The 14,793-nt window shown below is 39.7% G+C and overlaps 1 protein-coding gene across 1 annotated transcript in view; it reads left to right on the top strand.

Annotated features, from left to right (window-relative positions):
- Positions 1 to 5,530: 5,530 nt before the first annotated feature.
- nrxn3a (neurexin 3a) overlaps positions 5,531 to 14,793 on the top strand; it is a 198,425-nt gene continuing 189,162 nt past the window's right edge. The window contains exon 1 of the mRNA XM_061886428.1: positions 5,531 to 5,702. The gene's annotated coding sequence lies outside the window, so the exon portion shown is untranslated. The remainder of the gene's footprint in view (positions 5,703 to 14,793) is intronic.

The following is a 14,793-nucleotide window of genomic DNA, read 5'->3' as shown; positions in this document are numbered from 1 at the left end:
TAGTAGGAAGTGGGCCCCACTGTAGTACATCATATTGTAGTAGGAAGTGGGCCCCGCTGTAGTACATCATATTGTAGTAGGAAGTGGGCCCCGCTGTAGTACATCATATTGCAGTAGGAAGTGGGCCCCGCTGTAGTACATCATATTGTAGTAGGAAGTGGGCCCCACTGTAGTACATCATATTGTAGTAGGAAGTGGGCCCCACTGTAGTACATCATATTGTAGTAGGAAGTGGGCCCCACTGTAGTACATCATATTGTAGTAGGAAGTGGGCCCCACTGTAGTACATCATATTGTAATAGGAAGTGGGCCCCACTGTAGTACATCATATTGTAGTAGGAAGTGGGCCCCGCTGTAGTACATCATATTGTAGTAGGAAGTGGGCCCCGCTGTAGTACATCATATTGTAGTAGGAAGTGGGCCCCGCTGTAGTACATCATATTGTAGTAGGAAGTGGGCCCCACTGTAGTACATCATATTGTAATAGGGAGTGGGCCCCACTGTAGTACATCATATTGTAGTAGGAAGTGGGCCCCACTGTAGTACATCATATTGTAGTGGGGAGTGGGCCCCACTGTAGTACATCATATTGTAGTGGGGAGTGGGCCCCACTGTAGTACATCATATTGTAGTAGGAAGTGGGCCCCACTGTAGTACATCATATTGTAGTAGGGAGTGGGCCCCACTGTAGTACATCATATTGTAGTAGGAAGTGGGCCCCACTGTAGTACATCATATTGTAGTAGGAAGTGGGCCCCACTGTAGTACATCATATTGTAGTGGGGAGTGGGCCCCACTGTAGTACATCATATTGTAGTGGGGAGTGGGCCCCACTGTAGTACATCATATTGTAGTAGGAAGTGGGCCCCACTGTAGTACATCATATTGTAGTAGGAAGTGGGCCCCACTGTAGTACATCATATTGTAGTAGGGAGTGGGCCCCACTGTAGTACATCATATTGTAGTAGGAAGTGGGCCCCACTGTAGTACATCATATTGTAGTGGGGAGTGGGCCCCACTGTAGTACATCATATTGTAGTGGGGAGTGGGCCCCACTGTAGTACATCATATTGTAGTGGGGGGTGGGCCCCACTGTAGTACATCATATTGTAGTAGGAAGTGGGCCCCACTGTAGTACATCATATTGTAGTAGGAAGTGGGCCCCGCTGTAGTACATCATATTGTAGTAGGAAGTGGGCCCCGCTGTAGTACATCATATTGCAGTAGGAAGTGGGCCCCGCTGTAGTACATCATATTGTAGTAGGAAGTGGGCCCCACTGTAGTACATCATATTGTAGTAGGAAGTGGGCCCCACTGTAGTACATCATATTGTAGTAGGAAGTGGGCCCCACTGTAGTACATCATATTGTAGTAGGAAGTGGGCCCCACTGTAGTACATCATATTGTAATAGGAAGTGGGCCCCACTGTAGTACATCATATTGTAGTAGGAAGTGGGCCCCGCTGTAGTACATCATATTGTAGTAGGAAGTGGGCCCCACTGTAGTACATCATATTGTAGTAGGAAGTGGGCCCCGCTGTAGTACATCATATTGTAGTAGGAAGTGGGCCCCACTGTAGTACATCATATTGTAGTGGGGAGTGGGCCCCACTGTAGTACATCATATTGTAGTAGGAAGTGGGCCCCACTGTAGTACATCATATTGTAGTAGGAAGTGGGCCCCACTGTAGTACATCATATTGTAGTAGGAAGTGGGCCCCACTGTAGTACATCATATTGTAGTAGGAAGTGGGCCCCACTGTAGTACATCATATTGCAGTAGGAAGTGGGCCCGCTGTAGTACATCATATTGTAGTAGGAAGTGGGCCCCACTGTAGTACATCATATTGTAGTAGGAAGTGGGCCCCACTGTAGTACATCATATTGTAGTAGGAAGTGGGCCCCACTGTAGTACATCATATTGTAGTAGGAAGTGGGCCCCACTGTAGTACATCATATTGTAGTAGGAAGTGGGCCCCACTGTAGTACATCATATTGTAGTAGGAAGTGGGCCCCACTGTAGTACATCATATTGTAGTAGGAAGTGGGCCCCACTGTAGTACATCATATTGTAGTGGGGAGTGGGCCCCACTGTAGTACATCATATTGTAGTGGGGAGTGGGCCCCACTGTAGTACATCATATTGTAGTAGGGAGTGGGCCCCACTGTAGTACATCATATTGTAGTAGGAAGTGGGCCCCACTGTAGTACATCATATTGTAGTGGGGAGTGGGCCCCACTGTAGTACATCATATTGTAGTGGGGAGTGGGCCCCACTGTAGTACATCATATTGTAGTAGGAAGTGGGCCCCACTGTAGTACATCATATTGTAGTAGGGAGTGGGCCCCACTGTAGTACATCATATTGTAGTAGGAAGTGGGCCCCACTGTAGTACATCATATTGTAGTGGGGAGTGGGCCCCACTGTAGTACATCATATTGTAGTGGGGAGTGGGCCCCACTGTAGTACATCATATTGTAGTAGGAAGTGGGCCCCACTGTAGTACATCATATTGTAGTAGGGAGTGGGCCCCACTGTAGTACATCATATTGTAGTAGGAAGTGGGCCCCACTGTAGTACATCATATTGTAGTAGGAAGTGGGCCCCACTGTAGTACATCATATTGTAGTGGGGAGTGGGCCCCACTGTAGTACATCATATTGTAGTGGGGAGTGGGCCCCACTGTAGTACATCATATTGTAGTAGGAAGTGGGCCCCACTGTAGTACATCATATTGTAGTAGGAAGTGGGCCCCACTGTAGTACATCATATTGTAGTAGGGAGTGGGCCCCACTGTAGTACATCATATTGTAGTAGGAAGTGGGCCCCACTGTAGTACATCATATTGTAGTGGGGAGTGGGCCCCACTGTAGTACATCATATTGTAGTGGGGAGTGGGCCCCACTGTAGTACATCATATTGTAGTGGGGGGTGGGCCCCACTGTAGTACATCATATTGTAGTAGGAAGTGGGCCCCACTGTAGTACATCATATTGTAGTAGGAAGTGGGCCCCGCTGTAGTACATCATATTGTAGTAGGAAGTGGGCCCCGCTGTAGTACATCATATTGCAGTAGGAAGTGGGCCCCGCTGTAGTACATCATATTGTAGTAGGAAGTGGGCCCCACTGTAGTACATCATATTGTAGTAGGAAGTGGGCCCCACTGTAGTACATCATATTGTAGTAGGAAGTGGGCCCCACTGTAGTACATCATATTGTAGTAGGAAGTGGGCCCCACTGTAGTACATCATATTGTAATAGGAAGTGGGCCCCGCTGTAGTACATCATATTGTAGTGGGGAGTGGGCCCCACTGTAGTACATCATATTGTAGTAGGAAGTGGGCCCCACTGTAGTACATCATATTGTAGTAGGAAGTGGGCCCCACTGTAGTACATCATATTGTAGTGGGGAGTGGGCCCCACTGTAGTACATCATATTGTAGTGGGGAGTGGGCCCCACTGTAGTACATCATATTGTAGTAGGAAGTGGGCCCCACTGTAGTACATCATATTGTAGTAGGGAGTGGGCCCCACTGTAGTACATCATATTGTAGTAGGAAGTGGGCCCCACTGTAGTACATCATATTGTAGTGGGGAGTGGGCCCCACTGTAGTACATCATATTGTAGTGGGGAGTGGGCCCCACTGTAGTACATCATATTGTAGTGGGGAGTGGGCCCCACTGTAGTACATCATATTGTAGTAGGAAGTGGGCCCCACTGTAGTACATCATATTGTAGTAGGAAGTGGGCCCCACTGTAGTACATCATATTGCAGTAGGAAGTGGGCCCGCTGTAGTACATCATATTGTAGTAGGAAGTGGGCCCCACTGTAGTACATCATATTGTAGTAGGAAGTGGGCCCCACTGTAGTACATCATATTGTAGTAGGAAGTGGGCCCCACTGTAGTACATCATATTGTAGTAGGAAGTGGGCCCCACTGTAGTACATCATATTGTAGTAGGAAGTGGGCCCCACTGTAGTACATCATATTGTAGTAGGAAGTGGGCCCCACTGTAGTACATCATATTGTAGTGGGGAGTGGGCCCCACTGTAGTACATCATATTGTAGTGGGGAGTGGGCCCCACTGTAGTACATCATATTGTAGTAGGGAGTGGGCCCCACTGTAGTACATCATATTGTAGTAGGAAGTGGGCCCCACTGTAGTACATCATATTGTAGTGGGGAGTGGGCCCCACTGTAGTACATCATATTGTAGTGGGGAGTGGGCCCCACTGTAGTACATCATATTGTAGTAGGAAGTGGGCCCCACTGTAGTACATCATATTGTAGTAGGGAGTGGGCCCCACTGTAGTACATCATATTGTAGTGGGGAGTGGGCCCCACTGTAGTACATCATATTGTAGTAGGAAGTGGGCCCCACTGTAGTACATCATATTGTAGTAGGGAGTGGGCCCCACTGTAGTACATCATATTGTAGTAGGAAGTGGGCCCCACTGTAGTACATCATATTGTAGTGGGGAGTGGGCCCCACTGTAGTACATCATATTGTAGTGGGGAGTGGGCCCCACTGTAGTACATCATATTGTAGTGGGGAGTGGGCCCCACTGTAGTACATCATATTGTAGTAGGAAGTGGGCCCCACTGTAGTACATCATATTGTAGTAGGAAGTGGGCCCCACTGTAGTACATCATATTGCAGTAGGAAGTGGGCCCGCTGTAGTACATCATATTGTAGTAGGAAGTGGGCCCCACTGTAGTACATCATATTGTAGTAGGAAGTGGGCCCCACTGTAGTACATCATATTGTAGTAGGAAGTGGGCCCCACTGTAGTACATCATATTGTAGTAGGAAGTGGGCCCCACTGTAGTACATCATATTGTAGTAGGAAGTGGGCCCCACTGTAGTACATCATATTGTAGTAGGAAGTGGGCCCCACTGTAGTACATCATATTGTAGTGGGGAGTGGGCCCCACTGTAGTACATCATATTGTAGTGGGGAGTGGGCCCCACTGTAGTACATCATATTGTAGTAGGGAGTGGGCCCCACTGTAGTACATCATATTGTAGTAGGAAGTGGGCCCCACTGTAGTACATCATATTGTAGTGGGGAGTGGGCCCCACTGTAGTACATCATATTGTAGTGGGGAGTGGGCCCCACTGTAGTACATCATATTGTAGTAGGAAGTGGGCCCCACTGTAGTACATCATATTGTAGTAGGGAGTGGGCCCCACTGTAGTACATCATATTGTAGTGGGGAGTGGGCCCCACTGTAGTACATCATATTGTAGTGGGGAGTGGGCCCCACTGTAGTACATCATATTGTAGTGGGGAGTGGGGCCCCCGTGTCCCGGGCCCCGCTGTAGTGGAAATGCCGTGTCCCGAGGTGGAAAAGGTAAAGTAGACCTTGTGATATTTAAGAAGGGCGACATGTCCCCGCGCGTGTCGGCAGTGAGCGGCGTGCACCTTTTGAAGATGACGGCGTGGAGGGGAAGGGCGGCGCGTGGGCGTGTGTGCGTGTGCGCGCAGGCGCTCCGCTGGTGAGTGTGCGTGTGCGTGTGAGCCAGGCGACGTGCGACGTGTGCGGACGTTTGATCCCGCCGGATGCTCACCTGCTCCCCGCGCCGAGCACCTTGTTCCCCCGCAGCACGCGCGTCCTGGACGTCCACTCTTCCACTCTCCGCGGGGACTTGACACGGGATTAATGCTTCTTTCACGTCGCGGCGACCATAGATGGAGGTCAGTATCATCATTATTGTTATTATCATAATTATTATTATCTTCATACTTTAGTCCTCACACCTCACAAACGTCAAATATCGGCCTTCAAACTGAGGACAGAATTACGCATTTTTTCGATATCATTTTCTGTCTTTTTTTTTTTTTTTCGTGCTCGCCCATCCGCTGAGCCTCTTTGCGCATTTAGGAAGCTTCCAGAAATATGTGTATGATATCGGTGTGTTTAATGATATCGGTGTGTTTAATGATATCGGTGTGTTTAATGATATCGGTGTGTTTAATGATATCGGTGTGTGGGACTAATGAAGGCACCTTCAGCAGATGAAAGGATGAATTATCCATGACTCGACGCCGACGTCTCAGATATCCACGCATTCTTCTCTTTGGCCGTCCGAGCAGGTGCCCTTTGCGCATATCACACACACACACACACACACACACACACACACACACACACACACACACACACACACACACACACACACACACACACACACACACACATAGATGTTGTATTTATTTTATTTCTGGGAGGAGGTCGACGTACACCACGACCCCCCCCCCCCACTCCCCCAAAAAAGCCTTCAAGTCACGTGCCTCCCTCGCGCCCACGCGCACGTCCCCGCCTGCGTGCGCGCACATTTCAATTGAAGATGTCCCCCCAAAAAGGATGTATGTATAGATGTGTTGTGTTTGTGTTTAAGACGTCTAAAAGACACAAAATAAGCATAAAAAAATGCGCATATTTGCGGCAAAAAGGAGTGGTTTGCTCCACGGACACGATTGCGCGTGCACGTGCGACACCAGCAGTGGCGTGGAAGGTGCGCGGCTGCTGCGGCCTTCCTTGTGCGCTGCGAGCCGCAGGAATGACGCCGTAAGGCCGCAGTCTTCAGCGGCCGTCCGTCCGCGGAAAAGAAAAACACAAAACAAAGAAACACATGTTTCAATATCTCAGATTGGCGGGAAAACATGAAATTGTCGTGCAGGGAATTTATAATCACACGGGTTTTTTTTTACCCACGGATGGGAGTGGTCTCGTGGATGTGTGTCTCTCAGCATCCACGGGACAAACACATTTATACATATATATATATACAAATACATTTATATATATATATATATATATATATATATATATATACAAATACATTTATATATATATATATATATATATATATACAAATACATTTATATATATATATATATATATATATATATATACAAATACATTTATATATATATATATATATATATACAAATACATTTATATATATATATATATATATATGTATGTATATATATATAGTCCTACAACCATATTTATTAACATTCCTGCAAACACACACAGATATATATATATATCTGTGTGTGTTTGCAGGAATGTTAATAATGCCACTCCTTATATATATATATATATATATATATATATATATATATATATATATATATATATATATATATATACATATATATATATATATATATATATATTCTTGCAAACACAATTATTTATATTCTTGCAAACATCTATCCATCCATTTTCTACTCTTATTCCCTTTTGGGGTTGCGGCGGGGGGGGGGGGGGGGGCGGGGCGCTGGCACCTATCTCAGCTACAATCGCGCGGAAGGCGTTGTACACCCTGGACAAGTCGCTAGTTCATCACAAGGCCAACACAGACAACATTCACACACTAGGCCATATTTATTTATATAGTCCTGCAAACACACACACACACACACATATATATATATATATATATATATATATATATATATATATATATATATATATATATATATATATATATATTTATATATATTTATATATATATATATATATATATATATATATATTTATATATATTTATATATATATATATATATATATATATATATATTTATATATATATATATAGGATATATAAATTCATGTATATCCTGTTGTGTATATTGTACAGTATTTAGTATTTCTAGTGTTGTGTATATTGTACAGTATTTAGTATTTCTAGTGTTGTGTATATTGTACAGTATTTAGTATTTCTAGTGTTGTGTATATTGTACAGTATTTAGTATTTCTAGTGTTGTGTATATTGTACAGTATTTAGTATTTCTAGTGTTGTGTATATTGTACAGTATTTAGTATTTCTAGTGTTGTGTATATTGTACAGTATTGCTTATTATTTTTATTTAAGTGTAGTCTGTTTATTTCAATCTTTTGGTTTTCCTTTCTTATGACGTCTTGTGATGTTTGTTCCCACTTGGCGCAGCTTCAGTTGCAGTCCTTCATCTCCTTTTTATGCAAAAGTCATGACAATAAAGTCCATTCTATTCTCTTCTATTGTATTTATTATAGCCAACATATTAGCACGCATGTGTACAAATGCCGCATTGGCGGCTGCGCGTGAATGTATTAGCGGGAAGCGTGACCGCGTGTCGGCCGTCAAATGGATGCAGGCGCGTAACGACGCACGTGCACGTGCACGCGCGTGGGGGTTGATTGCTGTCACATTTCCAGCCGCCAAGTCTCCATTTTGCTGCTGCACACATCCTCTCTTATTTCACCATCTTCATCCTCGGCAGGCGCGCAAAGCCAAGGTGCTCTCAAGGTAACTGCCGTGCCTTTTGGGCGGAGGCAGGCCGATATCACCGCCCGTGCACGCCGATATCACCTCCCGTGCAGGCCGATATCACCGCCCGTGCAGGCCGATATCACCTCCCGTGCAGGCCGATATCAACTCCCATTTATTTTACACAGCTCTTGGTTTTTTAAAGGCGCGCAACATTGGACATGCACTTTATTTCATCACCATCATGATTATTGGCTGGGTGTGTGTGTGTGTGTGTGTGTGTGGGGGGTGACGTAATGGCGCGAAGGGTGCTGCAGCAGAAGCACACACACACACACACACACACACACACACCCAAAGAAGGCGTGTCCCGCCTGCCGGAGTAGCGGGAAAAACACACCAAAAAAAACAGGCCGTTTTCCCGCCGTACAATGGAGGCGCGGACACGCAGGGGCGGATTCTAGGGGCCCATGATGGAGGGGGGCCCAGAGAGGCCCCTGATCATGAGGAAATTATGTTTGCGTGGACTCTCACAAATATAATGTGTTGTCTCCGTCCTCTGCTGCGTGGACTCTCACAAATATAATGTGTTGTCTGCTGCGTGGACTCTCACAAATATAATGTGTTGTCTCCGTCCTCTGCTGCGTGGACTTTGACAAATAGATGCGGGGTATTTTTTCCCCTCGTGTTTTTTTATTATTATATAAGATGACATCATTTTCTTCTCTCCGAGGGGTCCGAGGCCTGGGGGCCATTTTTGTCCCCTTAATGTCCTGGCCTGTTATTAACAGAACACGTGACGTGACGTGATGAGACGTGACGTGATGAGACGTGAGGTGACGTGACGTGACGTGACACACGTGGACGGCAAAGACATAATAGTTCCATAGAAGCCGTGCAAGCAAAACAAATGATTAAAAAAAAAAAAGAATAGCAAAAGGTGAGAAAAGTGGAAGGATTTCAAATGTATGTTTCGTTGTTTTATTTCAATAAATACATCTCATTTTTATTTACTCTTTTTATTTTCAAACTTATTTTGAAACAAACAAATAAATAGATTAAATCCACATTAAATCCACCTAGCATGATTTTTGATACAAAAATTTGGCCCATGATTGATTTTTTTTTTTTTGCATCTTCATCTCTTGAAACAATAATGCATTTATAATCCAACCCTCCATCCATTTATTTCCTACCGCTTGTCCCTTACAATCACTCGTAGAATAAATACATCAAATATGACATTTCACTTCTTTTTAAATATGATCAAACAATACATTTAAATCATTTTAAAATCCATCCATCCATCCACTTTCTACCTCTTGTCCCTTTTGGGGTCGCGTACATCAACCATGACATTTAATATTTTTTAAAAAATATGATTATAAATACATCAAACATAACATTCTTAAATTATTTAAGAATATTCTTCTAAATACATCAACCATGACATTTAACTGATTTTAAAACATGATTTTAAATACATCTACCATGACATTTAAATGATTTCAAAATATCTTTTTAAATGCATCAGTCATGACATTTAAATGATGTTAAAAAATGATTTTAAATACATCAACATGACATTTAAATGACATTAAATTATGATTTTAAATACATCAACCATAACATTTAACTGATTTTAAATACGATTTTTAATACATCAACCATGACATTTAAATGATTTTAAATACATCAAACATGACATTTAAATGATTTTAAAGTATTATTTTAAATACGTCAAACATGACACTTAAATGATTTTAAAATGTGATTTTAAATACCACAACATGACATCTAAATGATATTAAAAAGTGATTTCAAATACTTCAACCATGACATGTAAATGATTTTAATATATGATTTTTAATACATCAAATATAACATTTAAATTATTTTTAAATATGATTTTAAATACATCAACATGACATTTAAATGAAATTAAAATATGATTTTTAAATACATAAAACATGACATTTAAATGATTTTCAAATATTCTTCTAAATACATCAACCATGACATTTAAATGATTTTAAAATATGATTTGAAATACATCTACCATGACATTTAAATTATTTCAAAATATCCTTTTAAATGAGTCAGACATGACATTTAAATGATTTTAAAATATGATTTCAAATATTTCAACACGACATTTAAATGACATTAAATTAGGATTTTAAATACATCAAACATAACATTTAAATTATTTTTTAAATATTTTAAATACATCAACATGACATTTAAATGAAATTAAAATATGATTTTTAAATACATAAAACATGACATTTAAATGATTTTCAAATAGTCTTCTAAATACATCAACCATGACATTTAAATGATTTTAAAATATGATTTGAAATACATCTACCATGACATTTAAATTATTTCAAAATATAATTTTAAATGAGTCAGACATGACATTCAAATGATTTTAAAAACGTCAACATGACATTTAAATGACATTAAATTATGATTTTAAATACATCAACCATAACAATTAAATGATTTTAAATTTGATTTTAAATACATAAATATGACATTTAAATGATATTAAAATATGATTTTCAAATACATAAAACATGACATTTAAATGATTTCCAAATATGATTTGAAATACATCAAACTTGACATTTAAATTATTTTAAGATATGATTTGAAATACATCAACATGACATTTAAATTATATTAAAATATGATTTTTAGATACATCAACCATGACATTTAAATGATTTTAAAATATGATTTTAAATACATCAAACTTGACATTTAAATTATTTTAAGATATGATTTGAAATACATTAACATGAAATTTAAATGAAATTAAAATATGATTTTTAAATACATCAACCATGACATTTAAATGATTTTGAAATATGATTTTATATACATCAAACTTGAAATTTGAATTATTTTAAGATATGATTTGAAATACATCAACATGAATTTTAAATGATATTAAAATATGATTTTTAAATACATCAACCATTACATTTAAATGATTTTAAAATATGATTTTAAATACATCAAACATGATATTCTTAAAATATTTAAAAATATTCTTCTAAATACATCAACCATGACATTTAAATTATTTTAAAATATGATTTTAAATACATCAAACATGACATTTAAATGATTTTAAAATATGATTTTAAATACATCAATCATGATATTTAAATCATTTTAAAATATGATTTTAAATACATCAAACATGACATTCTTTAATTATTTAAAAATATTCTTCTAAATACATCAACCATCACATTTAAATTATTTTAAAATATGATTTTAAATTCATCAAACATGAAATTTAAAATATTTAAAAATGTTATTTTACATACATCAACATGACATTTAGATGATATTAAAATGTGATTTTAAATACATCAACTTTGACGTTTAAATGATTTTAAAATATGATTTTAATACTTCAACATGACATGTAAAAGATATTAAAATATGATTTAAATACATCAACCATGACCTTTAAATGATATTAAAATATGATTTTAAATACATCAAACATGACATTTAAATGATTTTAAAATATGATTTAAATAGATCAACCATGACCTTTAAATGATATTAAAATATTATTTTAAATACATCAAACATGACATTTAAATGATTTTAAAATATGATTTAAATACATCAAACATGACATTTAAATGATTTTAAAATATGATTTAAATACATCAACATGACATTTAAATGATATTAAAATATGATTTAAATACATCAGGGAGGTGTGTCCTGCATACTTCCGTGTTTACCGCTCATGTTCCCGGAAGTAAGGAGCGGTCGTCAGTCACATGACAGTCACATGTCAGTCACATGACAGTCACATGTCAGTCACATGACAGTCACATGACAGTCACATGTCAGTCACATGACAGTCACATGACAGTCACATGACAGTCACATGACAGTCACATGTCAGTCACATGACAGTCACATGACAGTCACATGTCAGTCACATGACAGTCACATGACAGTCACATGACAGTCACATGTCAGTCACATGACAGTCACATGACAGTCACATGTCAGTCACATGACAGTCACATGACAGTCACATGACAGTCACATGTCAGTCACATGTCAGTCACATGACAGTCACATGACAGTCACATGTCAGTCACATGACAGTCACATGACAGTCACATGTCAGTCAGATGACAGTCACATGACAGTCACATGACAGTCACATGACAGTCACATGACAGTCACATGTCAGTCCCATGAAAGTCACATGACAGTCACATGACAGTCACATGACAGTCACATGACAGTCACATGACAGTCACATGAAAGTCACATGTCAGTCACATGTCAGTCACATGACAGTCACATGTCAGTCACATGACAGTCACATGACAGTCACATGACAGTCACATGTCAGTCACTTGACAGTCACATGTCAGTCACATGTCAGTCACATGACAGTCACATGACTGTCACATGACAGTCACATGACAGTCACATGACAGTCACATGACAGTCACATTAAAGTCACATGACAGTCACTTGACAGTCACATGTCAGTCACATGTCAGTCACATGACAGTCACATGTCAGTCACATGTCAGTCACATGACAGTCACATGACAGTCACATGACAGTCACATGACAGTCACATGACAGTCACATGACAGTCACATGTCAGTCACATGTGAGTCACATGACAGTCACATGACAGTCACATGACAGTCACATTAAAGTCACATGACAGTCACTTGACAGTCACATGACAGTCACATGACAGTCACATGTCAGTCACATGACAGTCACATGTCAGTCACATGACAGTCACATGACAGTCACATGTCAGTCACATGACAGTCACATGACAGTCACATGTCAGTCACATGACAGTCACATGACAGTCACATGACAGTCACATGACTGTCCTGGGCGGGGACTTGCTGAAAATGGGGCGTGTCAGAGAAAGTCAGCTGGTTTGTTTACAAAATATCCTTTGTCACCTGTGAAATGTCTTCTTAAAGCCTTTGGAGAGTTAGATAGTACTTTATTTATTTATTTATTGTGGTCCTGCTTGACTCGGCTGTGAAATCTTACAAGAAGACTAAAACTTGACTTTATTTCCAACACAATTACAACTTTCTCACTTACTTTTCAAGTCAAGGCCGTTTGTTTGTTGGCCAAATGTCTCTTTGCTCCTTTTTACTGACAACAATGGACAGTAATAAACATGAGATGTTTTACTGTTGTATCGACTACACACTCATGACAGTTTTACTCTTGTCTAGACTACACACTCATGACAGTTTTACTCTTGTCTAGACTACACACTCATGACAGTTTTACTGTTGTATCAACTACACACTCATGACAGTTTTACTGTTGTATCGACTACACACTCATGACAGTTTTACTCTTGTCTAGACTACACACTCATGACAGTTTTACTGTTGTATCAACTACACACTCATGACAGTTTTACTGTTGTCTAGACTACACACTCATGACAGTTTTACTGTTGTATCAACTACACACTCATGACAGTTTTACTGTTGTCTAGACTACACACTCATGACAGTTTTACTGTTGTATCGACTACACACTCATGACAGTTTTACTGTTGTATCAACTACACACTCATGACAGTTTTACTGTTGTATCAACTACACACTCATGACAGTTTTACTGTTGTATCGACTACACACTCATGACAGTTTTACTGTTGTATCAACTACACACTCATGACAGTTTTACTGTTGTATCGACTACACACTCATGACAGTTTTACTGTTGTCTAGACTACACACTCATGACAGTTTTACTGTTGTATCAACTACACACTCATGACAGTTTTACTGTTGTCTAGACTACACACTCATGACAGTTTTACTGTTGTCTAGACTACACACTCATGACAGTTTTACTGTTGTCTAGACTACACACTCATGACAGTTTTACTGTTGTATCGACTACACACTCATGACAGTTTTACTGTTGTATCGACTACACACTCATGACAGTTTTACTGTTGTATCAACTACACACTCATGACAGTTTTACTGTTGTATCGACTACACACTCATGACAGTTTTACTGTTGTATCGACTACACACTCATGACAGTTTTACTGTTGTATCAACTACACACTCATGACAGTTTTACTGTTGTATCAACTACACACTCATGACAGTTTTACTGTTGTATCAACTACACACTCATGACAGTTTTACTGTTGTATCAACTACACACTCATGACAGTTTTACTGTTGTGTAGACTACACACTCATGACAGTTTTACTGTTGTATCGACTACACACTCATGACAGTTTTACTGTTGTATCGACTACACACTCATGACAGTTTTACTGTTGTATCAACTACACACTCATGACAGTTTTACTGTTGTATCAACTACACACTCATGACAGTTTTACTGTTGTATCAACTACACACTCATGACAGTTTTACTGTTGTATCAACTACACACTCATGACAGTTTTACTGTTGTATCAACTACACACTCATGACAGTTTTACTGT

The sequence above is a fragment of the Nerophis ophidion genome, linkage group LG24 (genome assembly GCF_033978795.1).
Source record: "Nerophis ophidion isolate RoL-2023_Sa linkage group LG24, RoL_Noph_v1.0, whole genome shotgun sequence".
NCBI classification, from domain to species: domain Eukaryota; kingdom Metazoa; phylum Chordata; class Actinopteri; order Syngnathiformes; family Syngnathidae; genus Nerophis; species Nerophis ophidion.
This window is presented reverse-complemented; position numbering and strand designations above follow the sequence as displayed.